Genomic DNA, 18,686 nt, shown 5'->3' with positions numbered 1-18,686 from the left:
AGAACCAGATTCCAGGTACTTAGCAATTCTGACATGAGAGTGTTCACTGTATTTCGTCAGCTTGACAAAGGATTACTCCTTCCCTTTGTGAAGCCAGCAAACATAAGAATGAGAAAGAGGTATACTCTTTTCTCTCAGATTTATACAGGGTGGGATTTTTATAATGACCATTTTGAGAAATCTGAAAGTGTGAATAATAAAATGGAAGCCTTCTAAAAGGTGACATTAAAAAGGTGACAGCAATTATTTTAGCATATTAAGATATAAGAGATATGCTAGAAGACGATGAACCTTCACAGTGTGGAAAGGTCTGATCTGTGCAATACTCCTCCTGAAGGCCAGACAATAAGGAAGTCCTTTTCTCTCTCCCCACTTTACCTGCAGGATCGAAGCACTCACTTCACCTTCTCCTGCACCTGCAGGTCAGCTCCATCCAGCAGTGGAACTAGATGAAGAAAAGGGCAACTAACCCACACTGGAGGCACAAAGGCAGAATTGTGCTGGCCCTAAACACAAGTGAAATTCAACAATATTCTTCTTTATAGATAAGAATTTATGTCCCTCAAAAGGGTTTAATTTTCCATTAGTGGGAGTTATTCTACATTTTTTCTACTTTTTACTTTGTTACGTGAAAAAGTAGGTGAGTAAAGAAAACAACATCATATAAAAAATTTAAGATCTGCAGTGTTTTTCATGTAACCCTTAATATTTTGTGCTCACTGTCCCTAGATAGAAATCAAATGTTATGCATGAATCAGTCTTGTAAAGGTCAAGGCTTTTGGTAGCAAGCAAGAGAGACCAAATATCACTAACTTTATGAAGCAGAAAGGCATTTATTGAAGGGATATTGTGTTGCTAACTCAATCAACAGGAAGGCTAGAGAGGTCAGGCTGAGAAAATGGACAGGATCACTGTAGAATGAACTGCATGGCGCCAGGAGGCCACCACTGCTTACCACCACCTATAACAATTCAGTGTTGCCACCACCAAACACTTCATGTTGTTGCCCCTAGAATTCTGACACTAACCACTGCCCTTGCTGAGCTCCCCATCATTACCAAACTAGCACCAAGGAGTGTTTTTCATTGGCTCTGTAATTTTTGTCATTCTCCCAGGAACACTGGAATGCTGGAGCCCAGGTGAAGTCATACCCCAGCACCAGGGGCCAGGGAGCAATGCCTAGCCATTTCAGATTTTATAACAGGTGACGCCTTACTTCCACCAAGGTTCACACTCTGGAGGATTTCCCACAAACGGAAGCATGTTTGGACACTGGGTAGCCAAACAACAGCAGATGTCTAGCACAACCCAGTACTCTTCCTATCTGATATCTGCATATACTCTTCACTGGAAAATACTCCTGCCTCATGTACTAATGCAGTGCTCCTCAAATAATCAAGACATCTTCAGCCACTCCCAACAAAGGAAGGCAACCCTCACCCTTGCCAATTACTGCCTTTAGTTCCAAATCTAAGATCTCTGAGTCATGTTCTTTTTTTTCCTCCATTTCTCTTAAATGCCTGCTTAATGTTCTGCAGTCATATGATCTGAAATGTAAAATTAAGCAACAAAACTTATTTAAAAATGGTTTGGTAAAAAGGTAAGAAAGAAAAACAAAATTAGTTAGAATATATAAATTTATATATGACATGGCAAGGAAGGAAATACTAGTCATGGGATGTAGTTGATAGTTACTTGTTCTCCCCTCTGTTGCACAGTTTGTTTTACCTTCTTCTTCAGCCAGCATTGTAACTAGTATGGGGTCTTTAGCCACATGGACAACACAAACCTTCTTTCCCACTTGGGGGATCTCAGCCCTTGTGAGTTAGCCCAGAAGGGTCTGCTGCACTTTTATACTAACTTACTGCTCAATGCAGTGATAATAGGTGCTGCCAAAGGAATTATCAAAACTCATCTCTTTCTCTTTTGAGTAAATGAAACCTCATTTCTTCTGGAGAGTCAGAATCCATCATCCCAGTTATCACCATAACCCTCCTTTTCCGCTGTTCTCTCAGAAGTATGAGTCGTCTAAAATGGTCAAGCTTAGCTTCCAATTCAACTATTGTATGTCCTCTGGAAGAAGCATTTGTCCCTGGGGCACTAACATAACTAAACAAACAGAATCCAGAGTCACAGGGACAGAAAGCAAGTTTTATAAGTGGGTTATTAGCTATACCAGGTACAGGATCCACCCCACCTCCAGTTCATTATCCCTCGACATTCACACTCTTGCTGTAAGAAAAAGAACACCGTATTTCAGTTAACAGTTCAGAGTGGATTCTGAATTTTGTAAGACAGTATCCAACTACACACGGTATTGGCAGTAAAATTGAGTACTGCATAGTCCACTGTACCATTCCATAAAGCTAACCGCTTCTAATGATAAAGATATAAATCCAGTTAATTCCATGGGTACCAACCATTGTTTTGTTTCTTTTACTGTAGCTTAACTTCCAGTTGGCCTTTCCTACCATAATCGTCCTTACATCAGTTCACAAGTCAGGAAACTAATGAAGATTAGTTACCCTGCCAGTTACTCAGGATACCTATTCTTACTGTATATAATACATGTATTTATCTTTACATACATTTATATACATACATATATACATCTAAACTTACAGGAACTAGGTAAATAACCATGTTCAGAAACCTACTGTACCTACTGTGAGGTAGACCTGGGTCAAAACTCTAAATATTATCTGGCTTTTAAAAAATCCCCATTATTCCTCGTACACCTCAGTAGAACTTGGGCCACCTGAGTTAGAACCATTGTGAAATCTTCCCTGGAATATCTGGGCCCATTTACCATGGTAAATAGCTATAATCCCTTAAAGGACAATTAGTATGTAAAGTACTGGTTGTAAAGAGCACACACTTGTAACTCTTTGGCATGTTCTTTCTGAGGGGCCCCAGACCTGCCTTCATGCAAGGGGCTCCATCCAGGTCTGTGATGTGGCTCAGGGCTGGGAATTGGGTGAGGAGCTACAGCTATCTATGGTAAAAGCTCAAGTCAGGCCCCCTTCACCACACCTGGAGATATTTTTGTTTTTTATTTAAATACATCAAGAAGGACCATAGACAGCTTCCAATTAGGAATCCCATGATCAATTATTCATCTCTAAAATCTGTATGGGTCACATTCTTCCAACTGACTATTATCCCAGCTGCCCATGAAGGTAACGACATCACTTTGCTTCTGCTGGTTAAATGTCATTACTTGGCTTGGGCATCTAGGCGCTTCCCATCCCCACTGAGTTTATGAGACCATAACCCCTGTAGAACCTCCCATTGTCATCTCAGCCTACAGAAAAGAACCCCTGAACCACTTCTCAAAGGTACTCACCTTGTCGATGTATTTATTACTCAAGGCCTCGGTGAAGACAGTTTCTTCTGAGACCTCTTGGAGGGCAGCGTTACGGGAGTCACACTTATTTAATCCACTCAAACACTTCTGTCTTTGGTAGACGCAGGCTACATTAGATCGAGTATTTTCTCCTAGATCAAGTTTATCTACTCTAGACCTCTGTGAAACCATTTTCATTCAACCAGCCAAGTTAACATTTAGAACTATTTCCAGCCATTTGGTCCAGCACACAGGATACAGAATCTCTGAAGTGTGGGCTTGCATTGATAAATTCAGTCTGATCTGTAATTATGCTCTCCCATCCTTGATAGAGCTTCCTCAGAATTTATTTCCCTGCAGATTTTGGTGATATGAACTAGCAAAGATTTGTAATTCTTTTCTTATATTACCTTCTCCTCCTAGGTTTGCCTTTGTAATTTCCCAAGTCCCCTCTCCTCCACCATCCACACTCACAGCACACACTCTGGTTCTAGGCCTAGAGACATCCCAAGAGGGGGTGAGCGCAAAGGGAAGAACTGCTTCCTAAAGGCAACTCCCTTGAGGAAAGGTACTATGAAATAAGTTTCCATTACTTCCTGAAGTTAGTGATGCCTATAGAAATAGTTTTGCATATTTTTACAGAATTTTCAGGTGTTCTGAATTGAGAGGATTACTCTGGACAGTAAAACCACCATATTCCTGGAAAATTCTCCTGTAACATTTGATGCCAGTAATCACTCTCTATTTTGGAAATCCTTCTCCTTCTACGTTTCTATGTCCTTTCATTCTAATTTTGCTTCTCTTCCTCGGTTTCTAACCATTTTTTACCATTCCAAGATGAACTTTTATCTTCTCTATGTCTTTCTCTCTTCTCTTTCCACAGTTTCAACTCTAATCAATTTTTGATGTTTTTGTTTCCATCTATAGCCACATGCCTAGGTTTTATCTCTCTTCTGAACTCCAATCCCACATTTCCAACTGCATGCCAGACATCTCAAAGTTGCCACTGAAAAAGAATAGCTCAAAGACTGAACTCCCATTTCTTCCTACAAAAAAAGCTCACATCACCTAGGCTGGGTTCTTGGAATCATATCTGAGTTGTTCTCCCACATTCACATATCCCGTCTATGCCAGTTCCTTCCACGTTTCTCTATAAATTCTCTAGAATCTATCCCATTTCTTTGATTAAATCATTTTCTGCTTCTCAAAGGCTTCCCATTGCCTTGAGGAAAAAAATGAAGTTTTAAACTGCAGGCTCTCAGTGATCCACTGTCTTTTCGCAGCTCCATCACTCTCTACACAGATCTCTAGTTGACCCCTTGACCCCTACCCACATTCTCAAGGGGAATCTCAAGTGCCTGCTATTTCTGATATCCACCCTTCTCGAATTCACTTCATCATCTCTGGTCACGTTATTCCCTCCACCTTGTAACTACCAATCCTCCCCTTTCAGCTGGACTAAGTAAAAAACCCAAGAACTAAAGGATGTATTAATGAAAAAAAAAAAAAAAAAAAGAACAGAGTGAGAGAACTCAACAATTAGATGCTTATGATGTCCTGGAGAGGGTAACCAGGGCTTAGACAGCTACAGGGATGAGGAGAGGAGAAAACTACAAAAACCTTGACATATACGTTTGGAAAACATAGAGCAAAGGAAATCTGTACACTGTGCCCAGCTGAGCCCTGAAAATTGGCAAGATCCCAGGGTTCCCAACCTCAGCATACATGGGAGAACACAGAAGACATAGCAGTGGCGTGGGAAATCTAAAACAAGAGCCTTAGCTGGTCTCACAGAGGACCTGGGTGCACATTCAGTGTCAAACAAAAGAATTATGTCATTGCACCAAAGCAGCAAACAGCATGAAACAGGGGATGACTGAGAAAGCTCTCATGGTTGGAACAAGGAAGACACAGCAACTGCCTGGGTGCAATGACCCAAGACCAACAGGAACGAGAGTGTCTCAGCTGATGCCAGAGTGGTTCACACAGCATACAGCCCTTCTCAGTGCCTGAATATCACAAAGCCTCTCTGCCTTCTCCCAACCCCCTCTCTCTTCCCACAAACACAGCCTGGGTTGGGGAGAAAACGGGTGCTAAATTGATGGAAGATATTAACACATACTACCTAGCAGAGTAGGAACTCTGAACAGAAACTAAACTCAGTTACAAAAAAATATAGTTATTTTTAACTACCTGATTCTTTGTTTGAGATTCAGATCTGCATATGTGTGTTATGTATACATAAAATTTTTTCAGTCATAGAACATCAATGTATGTCTTAGTTCTTTTGGATAGTATAACAAAATACCGTAGCTTATGTGGCTTGTGAAAAACAGAAATTTATTTCTCATATTCTGTAGGCTGTGAAGTCCCAGATCAAGGCACCAACAGACTCAATATCTGGTGATATACTCGCTTCCTCGTTCATAGATGACAGTCTTCTCACTGTGTCTTCACATTCAAGAAGGGGCAAGGGAGCTCTCTGAGGTCTCTTTTAAAAGGACACTAATCCCATTCCTCAGTGCTCTACCCTCATGATCTAATCGTCTTCCAAAGGACCCACCTCCAAAATACTATCACATGGGGGATTAGATTTCAACATATGAATTTGGGGGGGGGGACACAAACAATCAGCCCATAGCAATGTGGTTATAAATACTATGACAAAAAATAATCTATCAGTAAAAAGGAGTTTGTGATTGGAAGGAATATCATTCTAAATATTCCTAGACACAAAATTAAAACCAACTAACTGACAAATAAAATAAACCAAAGTTCTCTGTGGGAAACACTATCCTTAAGGACCTCTAGTAAGTCATTTTTGCAATCTTTCCTGAAAAATTCATGTAAGAATTTATTATAAATAATAGAAACCAACAGCATTGGGAAGCAATTTGTAAATTCCATTCTATGATGAAATTGTACAGCTGTGAACCTGAGGAATGAACTAAATAAGATGACCTTAGAGGTGACTTCAAAACAGCAACCCTCATTATATTTTTGGATGCTAATTTTCTTACTCCCTATCTAATTTCAGGACATTAAATTGCCAGTTGCAAGAAGAGATCTGATCAAACTACTCAGAAATTTAAGACACAACTATAGAAGATATGTATCAAAATATGTACATCAAGATAGATATACATCAGGTGGAGCTTCAAGATGGCTGAAGAGTAGGACGTGGAGATCACCTTTCCCCGCACAAATACATCAGAAATACATCTACACGTGGAACAACTCCTACAGAACACCTACTGAACGCTGGCAGAAGACCTCAGACCTCCCAAAAGGCAAGAAACTCCTCACGTACCTGGGTAGGGCAAAAGAAAAAAGAAAAAACAGAGACAAAAGAATGGGGACAGGACCTGCACCGTGGGAGAGAGCTGTGAAGGAGGAAAGGTTTCCACACACTAGGAAGCCCCTTCGGGGGCGGAGACTGTGGGTGGTGGAAGGAGGAAGCTTTGGAGCCACGGAGGAGAGGGCAGCCACAGGGGTGCGGAGGGCAAAGCGGAGACATTCCCGCACAGAGGATCGGTGCCGACCGGCACTCACCAGCACTCACTAGGCCGAGAGGCTTGTCTGCTCACGCGCCGGGGCGGGCGGGGGCTGGGAACTGAGGCTCGGGCTTCAGAGGTCAGATCCCAGGGAGAGGACTGGGGTTGGCTGTGTGGACACAGCCTGAAGGGGGCTAGTGCTCCCCAGCTAGCCGGGAAGGAATCCAGGAAAAAGTCTGGAGCTGCCAAAGAGGCAAGAGACTTTTTCTTGCCTTTTGTTTCCTGGTGCGCAAGGCGAGGGTATTCAGAGCGCCGCTTAAAGGAGCTCCAGAGACGGGCACGAGCCACGGCTATCAGCGTGGGCCCCAGACGGGCATGAGACGCTAAGCCTGCTGCTGCTGCTGTAGCCACCAAGAATCATGTGTGCAAGCACAGGTCACTATCCGCACCTCCCTTCCCAGGAGCCTGTGCAACCCGCCACTGCCAGGGTCCTGTGACCCAGGGATAACTTCCCTGGGAAAACGCACAGCACGTCTCGAGCTGGTGCAACGTCACGCTGGCCTCTGCCGCCACAGGCTCGCCCTGCACCCGTACCCGGCCCTCCCCCCCGCCCTGAGTGAGCCAGAGCCCCAGATTCAGCTTCTCCTTTAACCCCGTCCTGTCTGAGCGAAGAACAGATACGCTCAGGTGACCTACACGCAGAGGTGGGACCAAATCCAAAGCTGAATCCCAGGAGCTGTGCAAATAAAGAAGAGAAAGGGAAATCTCTCCCAGCAGCCTCAGTAGCAGCGGATTAAATCTCCACAATCAGATTGATGTACCCTGCAACTGTGGAATACCTGAATAGACAATGAATCATCCCAAATTGAGGAGGTGGACGATATATATATATTTTTCCCTTTTTCTCTTTTTCTGAGTGTGTATGTGTATGTTTCTGTGTGTGATTTTGTCGGTATAGCTTTGCTTTTACCTTTTGTCCTAGGGTTCTGTCTGTCCAGTTTTGTTTGTTGTTTATTTTTAGTATAGTTTTTGGCACTTGTTATCATTGGTGGGTTTGTTTTTTGTTTGGGTTGCTCTCTTCTTTTTTTCTTTCTTTCTTTTTTTTAATTACTTTCAAAACATTTTTTAAATTATTTAAATAACTTTATTTTATTTTATCTTCTCCCTTTCTTTTTTTTTCTCCCTTTTTATTCTGAGCCGTGTGGATGAAAGGCTCTTGGTGCTCCAGCCAGGTGTCAGGGCTGTGCCTCCGAGGTGGGAGAGCCAAGTTCAGGACACTGGTCCACAAGAGACCTCCCAGCCCCATGTAATATCAAATGGTGAAAATCTCCCAGAGATCTCCATCTCAACACCAAGACCCAGCTCCACTCAACGACCAGCAAGCTATAGTGCTGGACACCCTATGCCAAACAACTAGCAAGACAGGAATACAACCCCATCCATTAGCCAAGAGGCTGCCTAAAATCATAATAAATCCACAGACACCCCAAAACACACCACCAGAAGTGGACCTACCCACCAGAAAGACAAGATCCAGCCTCATCCACCAGAACACAGGCAGTAGTCCCCTCCACCAGGAAGCCTACACAACCCACTGAACAAACCTTAGCCACTGGGGACAGACACCAAAAACAACAGGAACTACGAACTTGCAGCCTGCAAAAAGGAGACCCCAAACACAGTAAGTTAAGCAAAATGAAAAGACAGAAAAACACACAGCAGATGAAGGAGCAAGGCAAAAACCCATGAGAACTAACAAATGAAGAGGAAATAGGCAGTCTACCTGAAAAAGAATTCAGAATAATGATACTAAAGATAATCCAAAATCTTGGAAATAGAATGGAGAAAATATGAGAACCGTTAAACAAGGACCCAGAAGAACTAAAGAGCAAACAGTGATGAGCAACACAATAAATGAAATTAAAAATTCTCTAGAAAGGATCAATAGCAGAATAACTGAGGCAGAAGAAAGGATAAGTGACCTGGAAGATAAAATAGTGGAAATAACTACTGCAGAGCAGCATAAAGAAAAAAGAATGAAAAGAATTGAGGACAGTCTCAGAGACCCTGGGACAACATTAAACGCACCAACATTTGAATTATAGGGGTCCCAGAAGAAGAAGAGAAAAAGAAAGGGACTGAGAAAATATTTGAAGAGATTGTAGTTGAAAACTTCCCTAATATGGGAAAGGAAAGAGTTAATCAAGTCCAGGAAGCACAGAGAGTCCCATATAGGATAAATCCAAGGAGAAACACGCCAAGACACATATTAATCAAACTATCAAAAATTAACTACAGGGGTGGGATAGGGAGGGTGGGAGGGAGGGAGACGCAAGAGGGAAGAGATATGGGAACATATGTATATGTATAACTGATTCACTTTGTTATAAAGCAGAAACTAACACACCATTGTAAAGCAATTATACCCCAATAAAGATGTTAAAAAAAATTAACTACAAACAAAAAATATTAAAAGCAGCAAGGGAAAAACAACAAATAACACATAAGGGAATCCCCATAAGGTTAACAGCTGATCTTTCAGCAGAAACTCTGCAAACCAGAGAGAGTGGCAGGACATATTTAAAGTGATGAAGGAGAAAAACCTACAACTAAGTTTACTCTACCCAGCAAGGATCTCATTCAGATTTGACAGAGAAATTAAAACCTTTACAGACAAGCAAAAGCTGAGAGAGTTCAGCACCACCAAACCAGCTTTACAAACAATCCTAAAGGAACTTCTCTAGGCAGGAAACACAAGAGAAGGTAAAGACCTACAATAACAAACCCAAAACAATTAAGAAAATGGGAATAGGAACATACAAATAGATAATTACCTTAAATGTAAATGGATTAAATGCTCCAACCAAAAGACATAGACTGGCTGAATGGATACAAAAGCAAGACCCGTATGTATGCTGTCTACAAGAGACCCACCTCAGACCTAGGGACAGATACAGACTGAAAGTTAGGGGATGGAAAAAGATATTCCATGCAAATGGAAATCAAAAGAAAGCTGGAGTAGTAATTCTCATATCAGACAAAATAGACTTTAAAATAAAAACTACTACAAGACACGAAGAAGGACACTAAATAATGATCAAGGGACCAATCCAAGAACAAGATATAACAATTGTAAATATTTATACACCCAACATAGGAGCACCTCAATACATAAGGCAAATACTAACAGCCATAAAAGGGGAAATGGACAGTAACACAATCATAGGAGGAGACTTTAACACTCCACTTTCACCAATGGACCAATCATCCAAAATGAAAATAAATAAGGAAACACAAGCTTTAAATGATACTTTAAACAAGATGGACTTAATTAATCTTTATAGGACATTCCATCCGAAAAAAACAGAATACACATTCTTCCCAAGTGCTTATGGATCATTTTCCAGGATAGATCATATCTTGGGTCACAAATCAAGCCTTGGTAAATTTAAGAAAATTGAAATTGTATCAAGTATCTTTTCCGACCACAACGCTATGAGACTAGATATCAATTACAGGAAAAGACCTGTAAAAAATACAAACACATGGAGGCTAAACAATACACTACTTAGTAACGAAATGATCCCTGAAGAAATCAAAGAGGAAATAAAAAAATACCTAGAAACAAATTAAAATGGAGACACGACAACCCAAAATCTATGTGATGAAGCAAAAGCAGTTCTAAGAGGGAAGTATACAGCAATACAATCCTACCTTAAGAAACAGGTAACATCTCAAATAAAGAACCTTATTTTGCACCTAAAGCAATTAGAGAAAGAAGAACAAAAAAACCCCAAAGTTAGCAGAAGGAAAGAAATCATAAAGATCAGATCAGAAATAAATGAAAAAGAAATGAAGGAAACGATAGCAAAGATCAATAAAACTAAAAGATGGTTCTTTGAAAAGATAAACAAAATTGATAAATCATTAGCCAGACACATCGAGAAAAAAAGGGAGAAGACTCAAATCAATACAATTAGAAATGAAAAAGGAGAAGTAACAACTGACACTGCAGAAATACAAAGGATCATGAGAGATTACTACAAGCAACTATATGCCAATAAACCTGGAAGAAATGGACAAATTCTTAGAAATGCACAACTTTCTGAGACTGAAGCAGGAAGAAGTAGAAAATATGAACAGACCACAATCACAAGCACTGAAATTGAAACTGTGATTAAAAATCTTCCAACAAACAAAAGCCCAGGACCAGATGGCTTCACAGGCAAATTCTATCAAACATTTAGAGAAGAGGTAACACCTATCCTTCTCAAACTATTCCAAAATACAGCAGACGGAGGAACACTGCCAAACTCATTCTACGAGGCCACCATCACCCTGATACCAAAAGCAGACAAAGATGTCACAAAGAAAGAAAACTACAGGCCAATATCACTGATGAACATAGATGCAAAAATCCTCAACAAAATACTAGCAAACATAATCCAACACCACATTAAAATGATCATAACCATAATCAAGTGGGGTTTATCCCAGGAATGCAAGGATTCTTCAATATACTCAAATCAGTCAATGTGATAAACCATATTAACAAATTGAAGGAGAAAAACCATATGATCGTCTCAATAGATGCAGAGAAAGCTTTTGACAAAATTCAACACCGATTTATGATAAAAACCCTCCAGAAAGTAAGCATAGAGGGAACTTTACTCAACATAATAAAGGCCATATATGACAAACCCACAACCAAGATCATCCTCAATGGTGAAAATCTGAAACCATTTCCTCTAAGATCAGGAACAAGATAAGATTGCCCACTCTCACCATTTTTATTCAACATAGTTTTGGAAGTTTTAGCCACAGCAATCAGAGAAGAAAAAGAAATAAAAGGTATCCAAATTGGAAAAGAAGAAGTAAAGATGTCACTGTTTGCAGATGACATGACACTATACATAGAGAATCCAAAAGATGCTACCAGAAAACTACTAGAGCTAATCAATGAATTTGGTAAAGTAGCAGGATACAAAATTAATGCACAGAAATCTCTGGCATTCCTATACACTAATGATAAAAAAACTGAAAGTGAACTCAAGAAAACACTCCCATTTACCACTGCAACAAAAAGAATAAAACATCTAGGAATAAACCTACCTAAGGAGACAAAAGACCTGTATGCAGAAAATTATAAGACACTGATGAAAGAAATTAAAGATAATACAAATAGATGGAGAAATATACCATGTTCTGGGATTGGATGAATCAACATTGTGAAAATGACTATACTACCAAAGCAATCTACAGATTCAATGCAATCCCTATCAAACTACCACTGGTATTTTTCACAGAACTACAACAAAAAAATTCACAATTTGTATGGAAACACAAAAGACTCCAAATAGCCAAAGCAATCTTGAGGACGAAAAATGGAGCTGGAGGAATCAGGCTCCCTGACTTCAGACTATACTACAAAGCTACAGTAATGAAGACAGTGTGGTACTGGCACAAAAACAGAAAGATAGATCAATGGAACAGGATAGAAAGCCGAGAGATAAACCCACACATGTATGGTCACCTTATCTTTGATAAAGGAGGCAGGAATGGACAGTGGAGAAAGGACAGCCTCTTCAATAAGTGGTGCTGGGAAAACTGGACAGGTACATGTAAAAGTATGAGATTAGATCACTCCCTAACACCATACACAAAAATAAGCTCAAAATGGATTAAAGACCTAAATGTAAGGCCAGACACTATCAAACTCTTAGAGGAAAACATAGGCAGAACACTCTATGTGACATAAATCACAGCAAGATCCTTTTTGACCCACCTCCTAGAGAAATGGAAATAAAAACAAAAATAAACAAATGGGACCTAATGAAACTTCAAAGCTTTTGCACATCAAAGGAAACCATAAACAAGACCAAAAGACAACCCTGAGAATTGGAGAAAATACTTGCAAATGAAGCAACTGACATAGGATTAACCTCCAAAATTTACAATTAGCTCATTCAGCTCCATATCAAAAAAACAAATAACCTAATCAAAAAATGGGCAGAACACCTAAATAGACATTTCTCCAAAGATATACAGATTGCCAACAAACACATGAAAGAATGCTCAACATCATTAATCATTAGAGAAATGCAAATCAAAACACAATGAGGTATCATCTCACACCAGTCAGAATGGCCATCATCAAAAAATCTACAAACAATAAACACTGGAGAGGGTGTGGAGAAAAGGGAACCCTCTTGCACTGCTGGTGGGAACGTAAATTGATACAGCCACTATGGAAAACAGTATGCAGGTTCCTTAAAAAACTAAAAATAGAACTACCATATGACCCAGCAATCCCACTACTGGGCATATACCCTGAGAAAACCATAATTCAAAAAGAGTCATGTACCACAATGTTCACTGCAGCTCTATTTACAATAGCCAGGACATGGAGTAAACCTAAGTGTCCATCAACAGATGAACTGATAAAAAAGATGTGGCACATATATAGAATGGAATATTACTCAGCCAGAAAAACAAATGAAACTGAGTTATTTGTAGTGAGGTGGATGGACCTAGAGTCTGTCATACAGAGTGAAGTCAGAAAGAGAAAAACAAATACCATATGCTAACACATATATATGGAATCTTAAAAAAAAAAATTCATGAAGAACCTAGGGGCAAGATGGGAATAAAGACACAGACCTACTAGAGAATGGACTTGAGGATATGGGGAGGGGGAAGGGTAAGCTGGGACGAAGTGAGAGAGTGGCATGGACATATATGCAGTACCAAACATAAAATAGATAGCTAGTGGGAAGCATCCACATAGCACAGGGAGGTCAGCTCAGTGCTTTGTGACCACCTAGAGGGGTGGGATAGGGAGGGTGGGAGGGAGGAAGGCACAAGAGGGAAGAGATATGGGGATATATGTATACATATGGCTGATTCACTTTGTTATAAAGCAGAAACTAACACACCATTGTAAAGCAATTATACTCCAATAAAGATGTTTAAAAAAAAAGCTTGCAAACAACAAAAAGAAAAATAAAATAGATATATATCAAGATATAGAATGTTAAAAAATATAAATATATAATGCATAGCTATAAGTATTATATATTTATATGTTTATTTTTAACCTTTTTATACTTGTGTCTCATTTTTAGAATGTTTTGATATATGTGTATGTGTATATATGAATCAGTGGGAAACATACTGATTTATACAAAATCATTGAGAAAAGCAGTTTATGTAGAAAGCCAGCAGAAAATATATGAACACATCTAATTATAAAGGATGGGAGCTACAAATGGAAAACTTTGCATGAAGACATTGAAGCTACAAAAATAACTGTTCAATATATTTCACTGCAATTACACTTCACAACATATTAATTCTCTGTCCCTAAGGGATTCCATTTTGCATAGAACCTAAATAAACGGCCTGAAAAAATTTTGCTGAGATTGAGATCGGATTTAATTACCAGACCTAATTCTTCAGTAATGGAAATCAGCCAAAGAACTGGGGGAAAATGCTGACTGAATGGAGACACGAGTGACCTAGCTAACTGGAAGGGAACAACATTTTTGATTAATTGAAAGGACAAGCACTTCATCTTAAAATGTCCAAAGGTTAGATGTGTAGAACTAAATAAATCAATAACACTGTTTGATAGCACTTTTCCAGTAACCCTGTGGAGTACCTTTTCATATTATAACACATAAAATAGCAAGAGGCATATTCTTGCAGGCACTTTTCTACACCTAAAGTAAAAGTTAGTGTTTTATACAGCCTCCAGAATAGGCATTTCTACTACTCATAAAAACAATTTCTTACCTTTTCTGGGTTACTTTTACTGTAAAGGTCACCAGCTGTAACTGGTTGCAGTATTTTTGTGTGGCACAGTTGGAGCTGGCAAGAGACTTAAGTGAAAAATCATTTTTGGAGCTTCGAAGGGGAGTTGTGTTTGTCCTTACAAAATGAACTGCATCCACAGCAAAGAACTGCAGTGATTCTACATGTTATTTCAAACATGAAATGTCATAATTCTTCCCTTTGTAAAGCCATCCTGCAATCAGCAACAATTAGCATGCTGGTTAAAAAAGAGACCACTTTACTGATATTATTAATTCAATGCCACATTAAAATTAAGCTTATTATCACTACTCAAACAAATCTTGAAATTAACAGACAGCCATTAACTGCTATATTTCACTTATGGGGCAACATGTTATTTTTTCTAAATTTTTACTTATTTATTTTCTATACAGCAGGTTCTTATTAGTTATCTGTTTTATACATATTAGTGTATATATGTCAATTCCAGTCTCCCAATTCATCCCACCACCACCGCCTCCAACACCCCCACTTCCCCCTCCACCTGGTGTCCATACGTTTGTTCTCCACATCTGTGTCTCTATTTCTGCCTTGCATACTGGTTCATCTGTACCATTTTTCTAGATTCCACATATATGCATTAATATACGATATTTGTTTTCCTCTTTCTGACTTACTTCACTCTGTATGACAGTCGCTAGGTCCATCCACATCTCTACAAATGACCCAATTTCGTTCCTTTTTATGGCTCAGCAATATTCCCTTGTATATATGTACCACATCTTCTTTATCCATTTATCTGTCGATGGGCATTTAGGTTGCTTCCATGACCTGGTTATTGCAAATAGTGCTGCAGTGAACACTGTGGGTGCATGTGTCTTTTTTGAATTATGGTTTTCTCTGGGTATATGCCCAGTAGTGGGATTGCTGTGTCATATGGTAATTCTACTTTTAGTTTTTTAAGGAACCTCCATACTGTTTTCCCTAGAGGCTGTATCAATTTACATTCCCACCAACAGTGTAAAAGGGTTCCCTTTTCTCCACACCCTCTCCAGCATTTATTGTTTGTAGATTTTTTGATGATGCCCATTCTAACCTGTGTGAGATGATACCTCATTGTACTTTCATTTGCATTTTTCTAATAATTAGTGATGTTGAGCAGCTTTTCATGTGCCTCATGGCCATCTGTATGTCTTCTTTGGAGAAATGTCTGTTTAGGTCTTCTGCCCATTTTTGGACTGGGTTGTTTGTTTTTTTGATATTGAGCTACATGAGCTGTTTATATATTTTGGAGATTAATCCTTTGTGAGTTGATTCATTTGCAAATATTTTTCTCCCATTCTGAGGGTTGTCTTTTCATCTTCTTTATGGTTTCCTTTGATGTGCAAAAGCTTTGAAGTTTCATTAGGTCCCATTTGTTTATTTTTGTTTTTATTTCCATTTCTCTAGGAGGTGGGTCAAAAAAGATCTTGCTGTGATTTATGTCAAAGAGTATTCTTCTTATGTTTTCCTCTAAGAGTTTTATAGTGTCCGATCTTACATTTAGGTCTTTAATCAAATTGGAGTTTATTTTTGTGTATGGTGTTAGGGAGTGCTCTAATTTCATTCTTTTTTTCTCCATTGTATATCCTTGCCTCCTTTGTCATAGATTAGTTGACCATAGATGTGTGGGCTTATTTCTGGGCTTTCTATTCTGCTCCATTGATCTATATTTCTGTTTTTGTGCCAGTACCATATTGTCTTGATTACTGTAGCTTTGTAGTATAGTGTGAAGTCAGGGGGTCTGACTCCTCCAGCTCTGTTTTTTCCCCTCAAGATTGCTTTGGCTATTCGGGATCTTTGGTGTCTCCATACAAATTTTAAGATTTTTTGTTCTACTTCTATAAAAAATGCCATTGGTAATTTGATAGGGATTGCACTGAATCTGTAGATTGCTTTGGGTAGTATAGTCATTTTCACAATGTTGATTCATCCAATCCCAGAACATGGTATATCTCTCCATCTGTTTGTGTCATCTTTGATTTCTTTCATCAGTGTCTTATAGTCTTCTGAGTACAGGTCTTTTACCTCCTTAGGTAGGTTTATTCCTAGATATTTTATTCTTTTTGTTGCAGTGGTGAATGGGATTATTTCCTTAATTTCTCTTTCTGATCTATACATTGTTAATGTATAGGAATGCAAGAAATTTCTGTGCATTAATTCTGTATCCTGCAACTTTACTGAGTTCACTGATTAGATCTAGCAGTTTTCTGGTGGCATCTTTAGGATTCGTCATGTCATCTGCAAACAATGACAGTTTTACTTCTTCTTTTCCAATTAGTACTCCTTGTATTTCCTTTTCTTCTCTGATTGCTGTGGTTAGGACTTCCAAAACTATGTTGAATAACAGTGGCAAGAGTGGACATCCTTGTCTTGCTCCTGATCTTATAGGAAATGCTTTCAGTTTTTCACCCTTGAGAATGATGTTTGCTGTGGGTTTTCATATATGGCCTTTATTATGTTGAGGTAGGTTCCCTCTGTGCCCACTTTCTGGAGAGTTTTTATCATAAATAGGTGTTGAATTTTGTCAAAAGCTTTCCCTGCAACTACTGAGATGATCATATGGTTTTTATTCTTCAGTTTGTTAATATGGTGTATCACATTGATTGATTTGCATGTATTGAAGAATCTTTGCATCCCTGGGATACGTCCCACTTGATCATAGTGTATGATCCTTTTAATGTGTTGTTGGATTCTGTTTGCTAGTATTTTGTTGAGGATTTTTGCATCTGTATTCATCAGTGATATTGATCTGTAATTTTCTTTTTTTTTTGTAGTACCTCTGTCTGGTTTTGGTATCAGGGTGATGGTGGCTTCGTAGAATGAACTTGGGAGTGTTCCTTCCTCTGCAACTTTTTGGAGGAGGTTGAGGAGTTTTTCTTGTTTCTTGAGGTAGGATTGTATTGCTATAAACTTCCCTCTTAGAACTGCTTTTGCTGTATCCCATAGGTTTCAGATCATCGTGTTTTCATTGTCATTTGTCTCTAGGTATCTTTTTCTTTCCTCTTTTATTTCTTCTGTGATCTCTTGGTTATTTAGTAAAGTATTGTTTAGCCTCCATGTGTTTGTATTTTTTACATTTTTTCCCTGTAATTAATTTCTAATCTCATTGTGTTGTGGTCAGAAAAGATACTTGATATGATTTCAATTTTCTTAAATTTACTGAGGCTTGATTTGTGACCCAAGATGTGATCTATCCTGGAGAATGTTCTGTGTGCACTTGAGAAGAAAGTGTAATCTGCTGTTTTCGGATGGAATGTCCTATAAATATCAATTAAATCTATCTGGTCTATTGTGTCATTTAAAACTTGTGTTTCCTTATTAATTTTCTGTCTGGATGATCTGTCCATTGGTGTAAGTGAGGTGTTAAAGTCCCCCACTATTATTGTGTTACTCTCAATTTCCTTTTTTAAAACTGTTAGCATTTGCCTTAGTATACAGGTGCTCCTATGGTGGGTGCATATATATGTATAATTGTTATATCATTTTCTTGGATTGACTCCTTGACTCCTGATCATTATGTAGTGTCCTTCCTTGTTTCTTCTAACATTCTTTATTTTAAAGTCTATTTTATCTGATATGAGTATTGCTACTACAGTTTTCTTTTGATTTCCATTTGCATGGAATATATTTTTCTATCCCCTCACTTTCAGTCTGTATGTGTCCCTAGGTCTGAAATGGGTCTTTTGTAAACAACATGTATACAGGCTGGCTGAACATATATTCAGCCAGCCTGTGTCTTTTGATTGCAGCATTTAATCCATTCACATTTAAGGTAATTATCGATATGTATGCTCCTATTACCATTTTCTTAATCGTTTTGGGTTTCTTTTTGTAGGTCCTTTTCTTCTCCTGTGTTTCCCACTTAATGATGTTCCTTTAACATTTGTTGTAGAGCTGGTTTTGTGCAGCTTAATTCTTTTAGCTTTTGCTTGTTTGTAATTCTTTTGATTTCTCTGGCAAATCTGAATGAGATCCTTGCCAGGTAGAGTAATCTTGGTTGTAGGTTCTTC

The 18,686-nt window shown here is 38.9% G+C and overlaps 1 protein-coding gene across 5 annotated transcripts in view; it reads right to left on the bottom strand.

The window, feature by feature from the left end:
* The window catches only part of RFC3 (replication factor C subunit 3), a 559,111-nt gene that overhangs the window by 285,315 nt on the left and 255,110 nt on the right, over positions 1 to 18,686 (bottom strand). For 2 of the 5 annotated variants that reach the window (XM_070044071.1, XM_060287867.2), the window contains one exon: positions 14,726 to 14,866. The exons of 2 other annotated variants lie outside the window; for them this stretch is intronic. The gene's annotated coding sequence lies outside the window, so the exon portion shown is untranslated. Of the gene's footprint in view, positions 1 to 14,725; positions 14,867 to 18,686 lie in introns of those variants that run through there. One more of the 5 variants, XM_030882524.3, reaches the window with a different exon arrangement.

The sequence above is a fragment of the Globicephala melas genome, chromosome 18, assembly GCF_963455315.2.
Source record: "Globicephala melas chromosome 18, mGloMel1.2, whole genome shotgun sequence".
NCBI lineage: Eukaryota > Metazoa > Chordata > Mammalia > Artiodactyla > Delphinidae > Globicephala > Globicephala melas.
Note: the sequence above shows the minus strand (reverse complement) of the source record. Positions and strands in the feature narration are given on the sequence as shown.